Source organism: Ambystoma mexicanum, chromosome 12, assembly GCF_040938575.1.
Source record: "Ambystoma mexicanum isolate Mex_15411 chromosome 12, UKY_AmexF1_1, whole genome shotgun sequence".
NCBI lineage: Eukaryota > Metazoa > Chordata > Amphibia > Caudata > Ambystomatidae > Ambystoma > Ambystoma mexicanum.
The window spans coordinates 1044167851-1044182461 of NC_090936.1; positions in this window are offsets into that span (position 1 = coordinate 1044167851).

The following is a 14611-nucleotide window of genomic DNA, read 5'->3' on the forward strand; positions in this document are numbered from 1 at the left end:
CACACAAGGGATGCTGGCTTACACAAAGGTGGCTACTTGGGGATAGGCGGTTTTTCCAAACATCTGGTGTAAATTATGTAAGCGAGACTGGAACACTTCAGTCACACAGAACCTTGAGGGTTAGATCAAATCAAAAACATCTATTTTGAATATAGCACATCCATAAAACAGGGTTAGATGTCCTGAGTGCACAATTCATTTTACAAACTTAGGGAAACCGTCCAATAGTACAATTTTTTTTTCTTCTTTTTATGCAAGCCATATTGCCATTTGTAATCAGAGGACGTTGTGAAAAAAGGTTGGGTGGTCGTTACTTACCTATGTCCGAGGGCCTAAATCAATTTGTCAGTTGGGACATTTCTCAGTAAAAGCGGAGAGACGATTGAAGATATGTTCGCTGACTTATGACATAGTAAGAAGCCTTTGTATCATCAGAAAGGGGAGTGGGAAAAATAGCAAAAATAAAATGCTGAATGCGCATTTTGTGTGCATTCGGCATAGTAGAACATTTCGAATCACATAATGGCGAACAAGGGGAGCGGGGGTTGTCAGGGTGCCACAGCTGCCCTAGTTCGGCATGATGGGCTTCGGGAGTTGCGGGGGTGTCCCCCTTACATGGCATGAAAAGCAGGGGGCAAATGTAAACAAGAAGCATGCAACATTTTCGAAACAAGATGATGTCAGCTTCGCACTTTTGGGACTCGGGCATTTCGGCTGCAGATGTTGCACATAGATCCTCAGAGACTCTATAGGAATAGGTTTGTTTTTTAACAACATGTTCAGTGGCAGCCTTAAATGTTTCTGAGGGAGGATAGTGCTCAAATGTTCTTTAGCCGACGGTGTGATTTCTGATGCCATAAAGAGATCTTTGTTCAGTAATTACTACAAATGCTAATGTGTATACAACATAATAAAAGAAAAGCAATATTCATTACCGTATGAAGGATTGCCATCCAGCAATGCTTCTTCATCTGTTTAAAAAAGAAAGAAAAATCAATTACAATAATGTAAACATTTTACAGAGAAGGTCTTCTCCCACTCACATACAATCAATGTCAGGGGTAGCTAATCCATTTGACTATGATATACAATATGTGTATAGTTTACAGTATATTACACAGCAGCCATCAAAGGACAGAAACAAGTGGTTTTACTGAAAGTCTGTTGCTGGCAAGGGATAATCGTTCTCTTACCAGCCAGTCCGATAGCTCAGTGACCTAATTACTTGCTGTTCATCCTTCTGAGAATGTGAGAATTAGTACCACTGAATTGGGTAATAGTGATTGATAGAAAGGTCACAGTTTTCAAGATCGTCTGATGTCCCCTGCAAATATGGTTCAATGGTCGACATTTTGTGAGAAAGTTGTTTGTGACAGATTAGAGGCAGATGGAAAATGAGAAAGAGGAGTATTTGACATGTTGGTAGTGAAAATGAAAATTAAAAAGTGATTAAGGATGAAATGGATTTATAGCAGAAAGGGAAAGAAAGTGTTGATGAAGAAAGTTGGTCATTCATGAGATTGAAATAGAAGAGGAGATAGAAATTCTGACCGGGTTAAGACTGAAAAGTTTTCCACAGTAAGAAAGAGGAGAAAAAGGGAACGTTCCTTTGTAAAATCTTCTGAATCTGAACAGAGCACTGCAGGGAAAGAATGCAGGAAAGATGTGATGCCGGTGACGACAGTATGACACCTCTGAGTCTATGATACTCAATAGATATGCTGTGCTTGTAAAGGACAGGACCACATTGGCTGCTTTCCTCTCTGGTACAGACCGAGCGAACTTTCTAGGTGCTGTTTTGGCGTCTAGTGCACCTAACGTGTTATAATGGTTGTCTCTATTTTCTCTTTAGAGTTTCTTTTTATGGCCCTTAAATTGTGTCATTTAATGCTAAAGTTATGACAAGTTCAATGAAAAGCAGCAAAGTAATGCAGTTTTATGCTGCAGTGAAGCGTGACATAATCCGGTATCAAGAATGTGGAATTCCTAATAGAGGTGCCTGTAAGACATGGGAAACTCAATTGCAATGTATGAAGTCCTTTTGGTCTGGTTCCAATGAGAATAAAAACTTTTTATTATTTTTTTAAATCCCTAGAAATACTGTTGGAACATACATGGAAATTCTAGAAGCTGGGCAGAGTATAGAACTGGAGTTTGTATGTATGGGGAAATCTTTATATTTCGTGAATGTGTATGCACCTCCTGAAAATCATGACGGATCTGGGAGGTCCGAAGATTAATTACCAGAAATGGCTTTTTTAATTTGGAGATTTTAATACTTGTTTGGTAGCTTCCAATCAGGAGAAAAATGTTATTCCTGGTAGAAGTGCTGGGACAAGGAAGTATTCTATTGATTTTCTTTTTATTTCTAAGGGCCTGTACATGGTTCACTGTAGGAGGTTATGAGGGTCTTTTACTGATCATTATACCATCACTACTACTTCAGTTGTTTCAAAAGTAAAAATACATGGCAAAGGTATATGGAAACCTGCTGTTAAATGATTGCATAATTTAATTTAATTAATAATGTGATACAGTTTATAATTAAACTTTACACATGATTACAAATTATTTCAAATACAAATCAAACACTGGTAATTCAAGTATAAAACAAGTAAAATGAAGAAGAGAGAAGAAAAAAGAGAGAAATATCAAACTTATTTAGAGTAAAAAAACATTAGATGTATAGAGAGAACATATTTCTAAGTGCTTCCCAATTAAAAATCCCCAGATACAATCCGGCAATATAAATGGGAATAGCCACCTACATCAAAATATCAAGGACGTTAGCATCCTACCTTAGGTATTGTTTTTATCATTTGTCACTATACAGTGGCCTACTAACTAAGGAGATCATACATCGATTATCATTTCGACCAAGGTTACTTTAGGTCCATACTTTTTTCCTTGATTCCTCTTTGCTCCAGTAGTTAATATCACTTTCTACTCTGGCATGGGGGAAATCCGTATTGTTGGGTAGATTCAGATGGAGATGCCAAAGAGTCTTTCTATTTTTAGCCAGACGTTAAACATAGCTATTAATACCTTAAAGCTTTGGGAGTTAATAAAACGTGGCCAAAACATGGGTTCTCTGATGGATTCTAAATGATGTACATAATTACTATAGCATAATAGGTAAGTGTCTGCCATGTTTACACACTCTGTCAGTAGGTGTTTTGCGGTTTCTTTGACCTCTCCATTTTTACATATACGACAGAATCTTTCCGAAGAGGGCTGGTCACTATGTACACTCCTATTTGTCAGGACCGGTAGGTTATCCATCCTCAGTAGAAGTATGACTCGTCTAAGCTTGCTTGAAGGACAGAGATTCAAGTAATTCTGCATTTGTTTAAATGTATACAGCATATAATGAATGTGTTTGTATTTGCGAAGTTTCCCAAGATGTTCGTAATTTTCAAGACAGTCCCAAAGATCGACCTTTTTTGACAGGGCTATTTTTGCAGGGTGACTGAATCTTTCACCTCTGGTAAATCAGCATATTTCCTTCAAGTAAATTTCAATTTTATTTTTAAGGTGGTAATTAGTTGCTTCTTTGGAGATTTCGCAGTAAATAGCTCTCATAAGCTGATTCTCTGGGTTATTACTCATCCTTAAGTACAATTCTGTTCTCTTTTTCAGTACAATAGATTTTAGAGAGGATAGTCCCACCTCAAGTCTTATTATCGCCATCGGTATAGATTGAGGAAGGCCTAATATTGTAACGCTCACCTGATTCCCGTAGAGGCGCCGGTCTTGACTGGGCGTATACCGTATCTTCAAAGGTGATGTGTAACACACGGCTGGCTCTTTGGGCTGGACCTCTGTGCACTGTATGTCTGACTCGAAGGGTAAGATGTCTGCAGATAGAAAATATGGGATTAAGGAACTGGGTTATTGAATGTCTCTCTCTTCTTCCCTTTCTCTTCTCCTGTAGAACCCCAAAGGTTAACGCTCTCACCTTAGGTAAGTGAACGCCGTGCTCTCCATCTGCCTCGGGGCAGGGTGCTGTAACCAGTTTCTTCACTGGATAAGGGGAGCAGGCCTCTTGACTTCAGAGGACTGCTGTCCGTCGTTTACTGCACGAACGGTAAGTTTCGAGTAATTCAAATGTCTTTAAAGTCTTTAGTAATGATGTCTCTTGTTTTGCAGGGTTCCGGCGATGGCGGATGACGGGCTGAAGTGAGTTGAAAATAGAGCCCGTGTGATGAATAGAAGCGCCTGGAAGCACGTAAGTAAGCGCTTGTTGCCTGCTTCACGATGCGCTCTAACTGTCTCTTTATTTTGCAGGTACAAGTTCGGAGCGGCTGCAGGGTGCCGGAATACCCACTGGGTTAGATGTGGAAAGGAGTATTGGCACGTGAGTATTAAAGTTCCCCAATGTCTTTAAACGCACCTTGTTTTGTCTTTCAGATGCGGGATGCAGCGCCGAAGGCCTCCGGAGCGTGCGAAGAGTTGGTAAGCTTTTGTCTTTCAGATGCCGGAATGCAGGGTGAAGACCTCCGGAGCGCACGAAGAGTAGGTAAGCCTTTGTCTTTCAGATGCCGGAATGCAGCGCGAGGCGTTGGTGACAGCCGATGGACCAGGTAAGTGAAGAGCTGTCACTGAAGACCGTAATGCTAACCTGTTCTTTCTTGTCTTTATAGGTGTTGCTGAAGACTGGATTCAGAATGGTAAGCCTTTTCCCTTAGGCCCAGGATCAGATGCAGAAGACACGATGAGCGTTCTGCTGCAGAGGATGCAGAATAACGCAAAGCAAGATTCATCCATCGGGTGTGGTTTAAATAGCCTCCTGTAGTGCTTAGGTGTCTCCTTCCACAGCCACGCCTAGGTAAGAAAAGAGTTCTTGCTTTCCAGAAGAGTTCCAGTGTTCTGAATCTAGGGAGTGGCTCCTGCCCCACCCAACAGGAAAAGAAGTTCCAAACAGAAGAGGATCAGAGGCTCAACTGGCAGGCAAGTAAGCAGCATGGTCTGCTGCAGGTAAGTCCACCCAAGCATTATGAGCCCGGCGCTTCCAGCGCTGGGACTGGGCATATTTATGAGCCTGGTGCCACTGGCGCCAGGACTGGGTCCAAAAGGTCCCAATTGGGACTGGTTGGCACTCGGAACCTGGGTTATGGATCTGCTTCCAAGGGAGTTGGGAAAACCCTGACCTTTTGGAAGCAGAGATCATGACAAATATTCTCTGCCAGAATTACCCCTCAACCACTTGTAACCAGTTCAAATCCATCAATAGCAATGCCCATAGGCCATATACTACCATAGGAGCCAATACCTGTGTATATAGTTGTCGGATACCGCATAAACTAAAGCCGCAGTTTTTATTTTCAAATTGACTAATCAAAGATGTTATTTGAGCGGCCCTAGTTTTGCGTGATTGAATACATGAATTATGTCCACTCTTTGCGTCCACTTCGACACCTAAATACCTGTATTGATGCGTGTATTTAATTTCTGTTTCATGCACTGTGAGTCGGGGAAGGGCGGTCTTTCTGCCAGAGAATACCATTAACTGGTTTTCTCCTGGTTAATTACCAGCGCATTTCTCTCTGCATACTCCCATAGTTTCATAGCTGATCTTTGGAGCCCACTAAATGTATGGTCCATAATTATGAGGTCATCGGCATAGCCATCCCGACGGCTGGAGGACAATTATGTTCAGTGGTTATAATACCCGGAAAGGTCATAAGTGTATAGGTTATATAAGAACAGAGCTGTCACGCAGCCCTGCTTGACTCCTCGATTCTGAGCGATTGCGACTGTCATATTCCCCTGACTATCTAACCTAAGTGCCACAGAATTGCCTTGGTGAAGTAGTTTTAGGTAGTAGTAGGTAGGGGCAGCCGAGTGGTTCTAATTTGGCCCATAGTTTTTCTCTCCGGACTGAATCGAAGGCTGCCCGGAAGTCGACAAAAAGGGCGTATAAGGGGGGATTACCAATCTTCATGGCCTTCGTACGTAGGATATCCAGGATAGTGATGTTATGTATAGTAGAATATCCTTTCCTGAAGCCACTCTGAAAGCAATTGAATATCTCAGCTTTAGCAGCCCAATCCTCTAGTTTCTCAAGGAGTAGTGATGCAAACATTTTGCCGGTGCATGTTAGGCAGAAACCTGTGCAGTTCCCTTAGGGACCACTGCAAAATGTTTGAGACTACAGGTGTTGGCAGTAAACCCAATTGGTAGCAGTCTGTACCACCCAGATTTACCTGGTAGCTGTGGCTTAGCAGTCAGACTTCTCTCAAGAAGAGTTAGACAGTATATAGAGTATACACATTACAAAAATACAGTAGCATAAGCAAACAATGACCAGAGCTTTGGTATAAAAGTATATCATTATTTATTTAAAAACACACTTATAAAAAATACACTGGCACTAATATGTCAAGCAAGTTCAAACACAGTGACTAGAAATCTATACGCCTCCCTGATTAATTATTTGACAAGTCTTAGGAAAAGAACACCACTTATTATCAAACAGAGGTGAGCGCTTAACCAAGATGGCACTCCAATAATTATTTAAAAAGGGAGAGAAAAGGCAGAATTAGGAAAGCACACAATACCAACACTTTAAAAGAACCACAGCAAGTCAAGAAAGGCAGAGTCTACTGTAGAGAAAGAAAGTTCATAGGCCAGGCCCACTCTTGGAGAGAGCAAAGCGGAATGTGCCCAAGATCACACAGTTGAAGTAACTTTAAAAGTCTTTGCAGATAGTTCAAAAAGGAGTTGGATCAGTTCGGAAAAGTTAGTTAACAGGTCCCAGGTCACCCCAGGATAGAGATTCAAGGATTTACGGGACACCTTGAACAGTGTTGCAAGGGAGACCAGGCGGGACACAGTACCTGAAATGGTGAGAAAGCTCCAGCAGGGGCAGTTGTTCCTGGCAGCGGGTGCAAGTCAGTGCTTCGTCCAGGGGAAGAGAAGATCTCGACATGGAGGAAAGCTGGAGGTTGTTGCACTGCCAGGGAAGAAACCAGCCACAGAGTTTCCCGATTAAACGGTACAATCCTTTTATTCGCAGTAGTGGTGAAGCGTGGCTATCCGGCCGCTGGGGTGCTTGCCACGGGCGATTCGACCACGAGAGGATCCAGGAGGCGAAAAAGAGGCGAACTGGTTAACCCCACCAGCTCAAAGGAAGAAGACTCTCCTGGATGAAGATCTTCTCTGTCATTGGGAAGTGGTGAGACGGTTCAGCAGGGCTCCACCAGTGGTGTCGTCGTTGCAGGTTGGCTCAGCTTCTCCCTCTTCGGATTCTTTAGGTCCTGTGGCGACTTCCGAAGTTCCAGTCCCCAAAGCCCTGCTTTTATGCAGAAAACCCCCATTCACCAGTCCTAGCTGTCAATCAAACATGCTAAGTGGTGAGCCAGGCGGCTCACCACTGGGCCAATTACACAAGAGTGCGACTTCAGTTGCCAAGGCAACTCAGTCCAGGGTGCCTATTCCCCCCTCCCACACATCCTGTAGACCCAGACAGAGTGGCACCACTTTTGGAGGCTTCTGTGCAGAAGCCCGCCAAAAGTGGAACAAAGGGATCGACTTGGGTTGGAGTTACAGAGGCGAACACAAATGCCATTTCAAAACCGAGTCCTGGCAAAAAGACCCAACCGGGGAATACATATTAAATAAATAACCCGGCGGTATCTTTAACATTGCACCAAAAAGTGGTGTGTTTAAAATGAATGGGAAAATCCCATAGTAAATGTTCTTAACGAATATTTTGCGTGGTAACCACTGCCACCAGCCAGAAACTCGACAAGGGGGGACTGCACAGTGCCCCCTTGAAAACAGACCCAGGGGTAATCTAATTAACCCCTTCCAGTACTTCCACAATATGATGGTTTGTACTGGTTCTGTTCACAAATTTGGACTAATAAAGCCAATTGTGACTTTACATGCCCTGGGAGACAGTAGTCAGTCCCAGGGTATGGAGTCTATGTTTGGGGGTCACTATGACACCCCTGTGTTACTGCACTGAGGGTGCTGTGTAACACACATGCCAAAAACACATTAAACCCTACGGAGTAAAAGACCCCATAGCCCATAAAACACATACAAAGTCAAAGGACATTCTCAAATCATGCCTAAGAGTGGGAGAAAAAGAGTCTCACTCTTAGCAGGAGAAAAAAATAAACCCCACAAATCCAGCAAAGCTGCTGGGGGACTCACTAGGTTTGGGAAATTAGCCTGAACAGAGAATTCTCCCTAACAGTGCAGTTGAGCATAGATAACAATCTGAAATTTCGGCGATCCTTCTTGTTGCCTTTCTTGAAGATTGGAACGAGAAAGGCAATTTGCCAGGACTTAGGGATCCTGCCCTGAACCAGTACTTTTTCAAATACATTTTTCAACAAATTAGCCCAAAACTCAGGTTTGCGCTTCATTACTACATTTGCTAGACCGTTGGGTCCAGGTGCACGTGAAGACTTGAGATTTTTAATTTTCAGGATTAGATGGTCAATTGTAGTGCTGAAGGGAGATATCCATGGTGTCATTTTCACTGCAGGCAACCCCACCTCACTGTGAGGGATATTACGGCTAGTTAGAAAGTCTGTCCATTGTTTTGCTCCTATAGGATTGATCATAGAAGTTTTACCACACCTCCTCGCTTGCCCAAGCAAGGACCATATACTTCTGGAGTTTTTAGAGCACATGACCTGCACCATATTCTGCCACCACTTATATTTTTGAATGATTCTTTTTGATTTGACCCAGGCTCTATACTTATTTTTCAGGGCCCTACAGGCAGATTAGTAGGTACTAGGTGATCGACTGATTTATTTCGCCCTGCGAATTGCGGCTCTAAGGATCCCTTTCGCATTTCTGATGGTTTTATCATAGGTTTCAGGTGGCTTGCTGTCTTTAGCTATCATGCAAGTAGTAGATGTAGCGTGTGTTGAGGAGAAATATGCGATCCAGTGCTCGATGTCATTCAAGGACATAGTTTGAAACTGATAAAGGTCACTTGTATGTAGAGATTGAGCAGTGAGGGCTGCTGTGTTGATGTTTTTATCAGACCAGCGAATTTGTGTACCAGAGTGGTTGACTGCCAGGTTACCCAGAAACTTAACTTTCGGTTCAGGGCAGCCGAGCTTGAATGTCAAGGTGAGTGAGCAATGGTCGCTCCATTCATTCGAGTTAACCTTCATGTCAATTACATTCAAGGCCATCTCAGGACTTACAGATATGTAGTCTAAAGTACTTTGAGCTCTCCCATTGTGCCATGTGTAATTACCTGGATTATCGCTGTGAGTTCTACCGTTGATCATCTCCAGATCCCATTTGCTAATAAAATTCAGCCAACATAACCCCTCAGGATCTTCAACATTATGCATCATAGAGCTTTTAGCGTTAAGTGTGGGGTTAATAGGCGTGCCCACGAATCCTTTAATATGGCAATTGAAATCCCCGGCGATGACTACCAATTTGTTGCCGGGTGTCAGTGACCATAAAGCTAGCAGCTCGTGAATGGCTTCCTGAATGATCTCTGCTGTATTACCTCCTTGTGGAATTACAAGAATTCTTTCAATGGAAGCTCCACATAATCCCTCTAGTTCCACCGCAATGATTTTATCTTTAAGTGATGTCGCAATCTGGCATGATATTACCGTATGTCTGATTCCTATGATCAGACCCCCGTAGGGTCTACCCCTCCTTCCCTTATTGGGCAAGGCCTGATAGATTGAATAGCCATTGAGGGTGATGGTTGAGGTCAACCAGGTTTCCTGTAGACATATGCAGAGGTGATTAGTAAGAGATTGGAGAGAGCCAGAGGGGGAAGACAAATGCCTGAAACCTCTACAGTTCCAGGAAACAATTACAGATTCTCACTGCAAGTTCACAACCTTTGGTAAGGAAGCTGCAAGCCAGTTTAAGACTTTCTGAATGTCGGTAATCTCAATCTGTTCACCCTTAGGTATGGGAGGAGAGCAAACTATTTCTTGCGTTACTACAGTGATCTTGTTGGGCCATTTTGGATCTTCCAAGTCAGGATCAGCGTCAACTTCAATATCGACAACTCGCAGACTTTCCTTGAAACTATGTATCATTTGGGCAGAGGAGACACATTTACATTGGATTTCTGATACGTTTGTATTAGTCACTTGTTAGGTTCGATGAATTCAAAGTCTTCAGATCTTAGCACCCGCAACTGAGGTACAGAGTGAAGTCTGATCATTAGCTCAGTCCTTGTTAACCAGCTTTGTTCGCTTTGCTGATAAAGGTTTTTGATGAGACACACCCGGTTGTCAGATTGTATAGCCGAGTTATCTTTAACTTTTTCCTTAGGTTTAGTACTAATCAGTTCCACGTCAGCAGATTCATTAGGTTTGATGAAAAGTTCTCATCTGGCTCCTCTGCAAGGTGTATATTTCCCAGGTCAGGCAGGTCTCCATCATCTCTGTCACTCTCAACCTCGTTGTCTGATAGAAGCCAGCTAGTTAGGTAGCCTGCTTGCTTATCGCTGTGTTTTTCGCTCTTGCAGCTGTTTTCTTTGCCTTTTTGGTACACTTGCCCAAAAGCGTGTTGTCCGGTAAAGGTGACGCCACTATACATGGTTTCTTCCTCGTTGCTGCTCTTTTAGCTAGTCTCCGCTGCTTACGGGAAAAGAATACTTCTGGTGTGGCCGTTACTTTAGGCTCAACTTCGCACTTGTCCTTGGCTGTGGGTATGTCGATATCTGGCGCAACAGGCTTAGGAAATTCTTTCCCAGGGATTGATGTTTTAACTAAGTCTTGAGGTATCAGGCTCGTTATGGTTTCTAGTATGCGGCCACACATTTCGAGCAGCATCTTAAGGGCAAACTGTAAAGAGGCCATGGATGACTGCAGTTCAGCCATGTCTGAAGGACTAGCAGAAGTGGCATTGCTCACTTCGGCATCTCTTCCTTCCGAGCCGGGGTCAGTCTGTACATTCAGATTCGGCGAAGCTGACAGCCTCACTGATTCATTTCTCTGAGATTGAAAGTCTTCAGTGGTAGAACTGCTGGGTTGTATTTGCCCGGTTTTTGTGATTGCTGGTGTCATGGATCTTTGCATAGACAAACAGAGTTCCAGAAGAGAATTATTGTCTATATCGCTGTAGCTAGAATGATCCTGAGGATTTGTGTTATTGATTACTATTGCCTCAGCTTCATCCATAGTAGTGGAGTTGTTTTCAGGGTGAGCATTCGCTGGAAAGAAGTCTGTGATTACTCCTTTAACTAAAGGTCCTTGCTTTTTCTGTTTGCCCTTAGTCATTGCACAGTCGTCGATCTTTATATTGCTCTTTATGCTTCGCTGCTGGCGCAGGTTATAACTTGTTTGCTGAGCGTTCCAGCGCGGAGGCATATGGCTACTTCACTGTTCGCTTCTTTATTACTATAGGCGAATACTTGATGTACCTCAGATCACGGTCCAGGTATCAGTCAATATGGTACGGTCAGTTGCTGCAGCAATTAAGTCTGTGCTGTTTATTTGGTGTTACAGGCTTTCCTCAAGGTCCATACAGTTTGTCTAGCTGTGGACTTGAGTCCCCATATATGAAGAAAGGTTACAATGCTACTGAGAATAACAAAGAACTGTCAGACTGGACAACTTTGATTTTTGTGTGACCTTAATTGCTGTGTACCTTGTGGTGAACAGGATCAAAGGGCGCTCTCCCCCAGTCTCCTGCTCACGTCAGACATGCATCAGGTGTGTCCTGAATAGGATCAGAAACTGACAAATAGCGTGCTGTACCCTGCTATAACAGTGGCGGTCCTTATATCAGGTGCTCAGGTGCTTAGGTGCATCAAGGCATCCAAAGCAATCAGCAATCAGTAAACAAATACACCTATGCAGAGCCCAGAACCAGGCCCAGCAGATAATAGATGGGGCACTAGTAGTAGGTAGCATTAGGTAGGTAGATAATAGGTAGGTAGTCTGCGGGAAGATGGATCAGTTATCTCCCCTCCAGCTACATAGTGATGCATAAGTCCCAGAGAGTGAAGGTGTTCGAGGCGTGGGGGGGGGGGCTGCAGACACACTGCAAACATGCAAATGCGCCGCGATCCCAGGCGTTTTAAGCAACCTTATAGGTGGCCTCCAAACCTCCAACCACCAACACGTTCACATATACCTTATGGATGGAGGATGGAGGATGTGGCCCCCCAACGCCAATGCTGACACCAACCTCAAAGGCAGTTCCGAGTCCGATTCCGGGTGTGTTGAGATCTTAGGGTCGAAGCTGCCCAGGCCGCGGTAAATGTCCGAGATAAAAGTAGCGGGTCGTGGTCACAGTCGTCCCATGCCTCTCAGCTTCCTGGTTTCCCGGGTTCCCAGCTACACGGCTACACGGCTCGTACACTCTCTCTCTCGCGTCCACAGCGTTTCGAGGAAAGGACCCACGAACAACGGAGAACGTGTCAAGCCGCACCTCCCAGGAGAAACTTAGGCAGAGCAGAGGCCGCTTCCGACACACTATAAAGGCATCTATAAAGAATCTATAAAGGCAGTTTTTATCAGAGGGAAACAAGATTGGCTTGCAACTGTGACAGAATGGTAGAAAAATGTGAAGATGCAAATATGCACATGTTTCATCTCTTCTGGAAAAAATGAATCCGGTCTTGAAAAAGATGCTTTAATGTTCTAAGAACGGACAACACTGTATAAACGAGGGGTGCATCATCCAAACACTGAATAGCTGGCCCATGCATTGAGCCAAAGCCAAACTATAAGCGAATAGTTGTTTACTTCTAAGAAAAATTGTTCCAGCACATGATAAACATCACTTCACATGAGAAGAATCAGGACACCCTATTGTACGTCTTCTTATGTTTATTTTATTGTGCTCAAAGATCATAATTAAGTTTATAAAAAGAAGAACAATTTGAGTTTACTCACTTGTATTGGACTAACTGAAAATATTATGCTGCAATGGAAAATGCATTACCTTTTAAACTCTTCGAGAGCTTCTTCGCCAGATTGTAACAGGCAAAAGTGCAGGGAGAGACACGCTCTGAGACTTTTACCAAGGCTGGAATGCTAGGAATTCCAACTCTCCTTATGTCCTCATCCTTCTTTTTCTTTCGTCTGCTTTGATATGGTCAATCATGCCACCCTTATAAATCGGATCCTTGATACCCTTGGCATCACAGACCTGGCTCTGGACTGGTTGACCTCCTCCTTCTCTAACCGACATTCCCAGGTTCAACTGGGACCTTTTCTTTCCTCCATCTCGTTCTCCACCTGTGGTGTCCCTCAGGGCTCTATCCTCTCGCCATGGCTTTTCAACATCTACCTTACCCCTATAGTCCATTTGATCTCCGCCTACTCTCTGGACTTCCAGTGTTATGCGAACAACATACGGCTCTCCATCAAGCTTCCCACCACTGCCTCCTCTTCTTCCTCTCTCATGCCTAACTGTCTGTCTGCTACTCAGGTATGGTGCACTGCTAACGATCTCTGCCTTAATGCCAGTAAGGCTGAGATCCTTCTCACTGGGATCCCAGCTCCCTCCTTCCCTCCTACACTCTGGGCGCCCTCCATGGGCCCTCTCCCCTCACCCTCCTGTGAGGCAAAAAACCTTGGTGTCATCTTCGACTCCTCTCTCTTCTTCTCTCCTCACATCACAGACCTTGCCAAGAAGGCCTACTTTCAGCAGGACCTCCTCAGAGGCATTCTCCCATACCTCACCTTCCCCCAGAAACTCAATGTCTCCAAAGCTCTGGTACTCTCCAGGCTGGACTATTGCAACAGCCTCTTCCTCAATCTGCCGAACTCCTCCCTTTGCCCCCTTCAACTAATCCAGAATAGGACTGCAGGACTTATCCTTGGCCTCAAGCCCAGGGACTGCATCTTTCCAGCCCTAATATCTCTCCACTGGCTCGAGGTTGCTGCGAGGATCAAGTTCAAGAACCTCTGCATCATCCACACGGCTTTCTAGGGCCTGGGACCCCGCTACATCCAACTTTCTCTCCATAAATACCTCTAGCTCCAACTCTATCCAGATCAGACGCTTTTCCAAGCAGAGAGTGGGGGATAGATCTCTCTCCTACACAAGTGCCTCCCTCTGGAATGGCCTCCCTGCCCCTCTCATACTTGAGCTGGATCTCCTTAAATTACATAACCTTGTCAAGACCCACCTTTTCTCTTCCTGCTTCCCTCTCCGCCTCTCCTGCTAATGTCCCACTTGCCTAAAACTACAGTCACTCTCCTACCCCATTAATGGTCTCATACACTTCAATGGAGTTGCAGACTTCCCCTATCACTGGTCACGTTGACTTCAATGGAGCCGCGACCCTACCTCATCATTAGTCTCATTCATGTCAGTAGAGTCACTCTCCTACGCCATAATCAGTCTTGTACACTGGAGTTGGACTCCTTACTTATCACTGGTCACATTGACTTCAATGGAGCCCCATTCCTTCTCCATTAGTTCCCCCATTCAAGTTGCAACCCATCACTGGTCACACTGATTTTGTGGGAGTTCCTCTCGTTTGCCATGAATGCCCTCATTCAAGTTCCACCGCCCACCCGGCCCCCCACCATGGGTCCTTTCACTTCAATGGAGCTCCACTACTTCCCCTCACTCTCTTCATTCCCTTGGCACTTGCCCACCTGGCCTCCCCGTGGCACTTGCATAACCCTTGGGCCCTTCC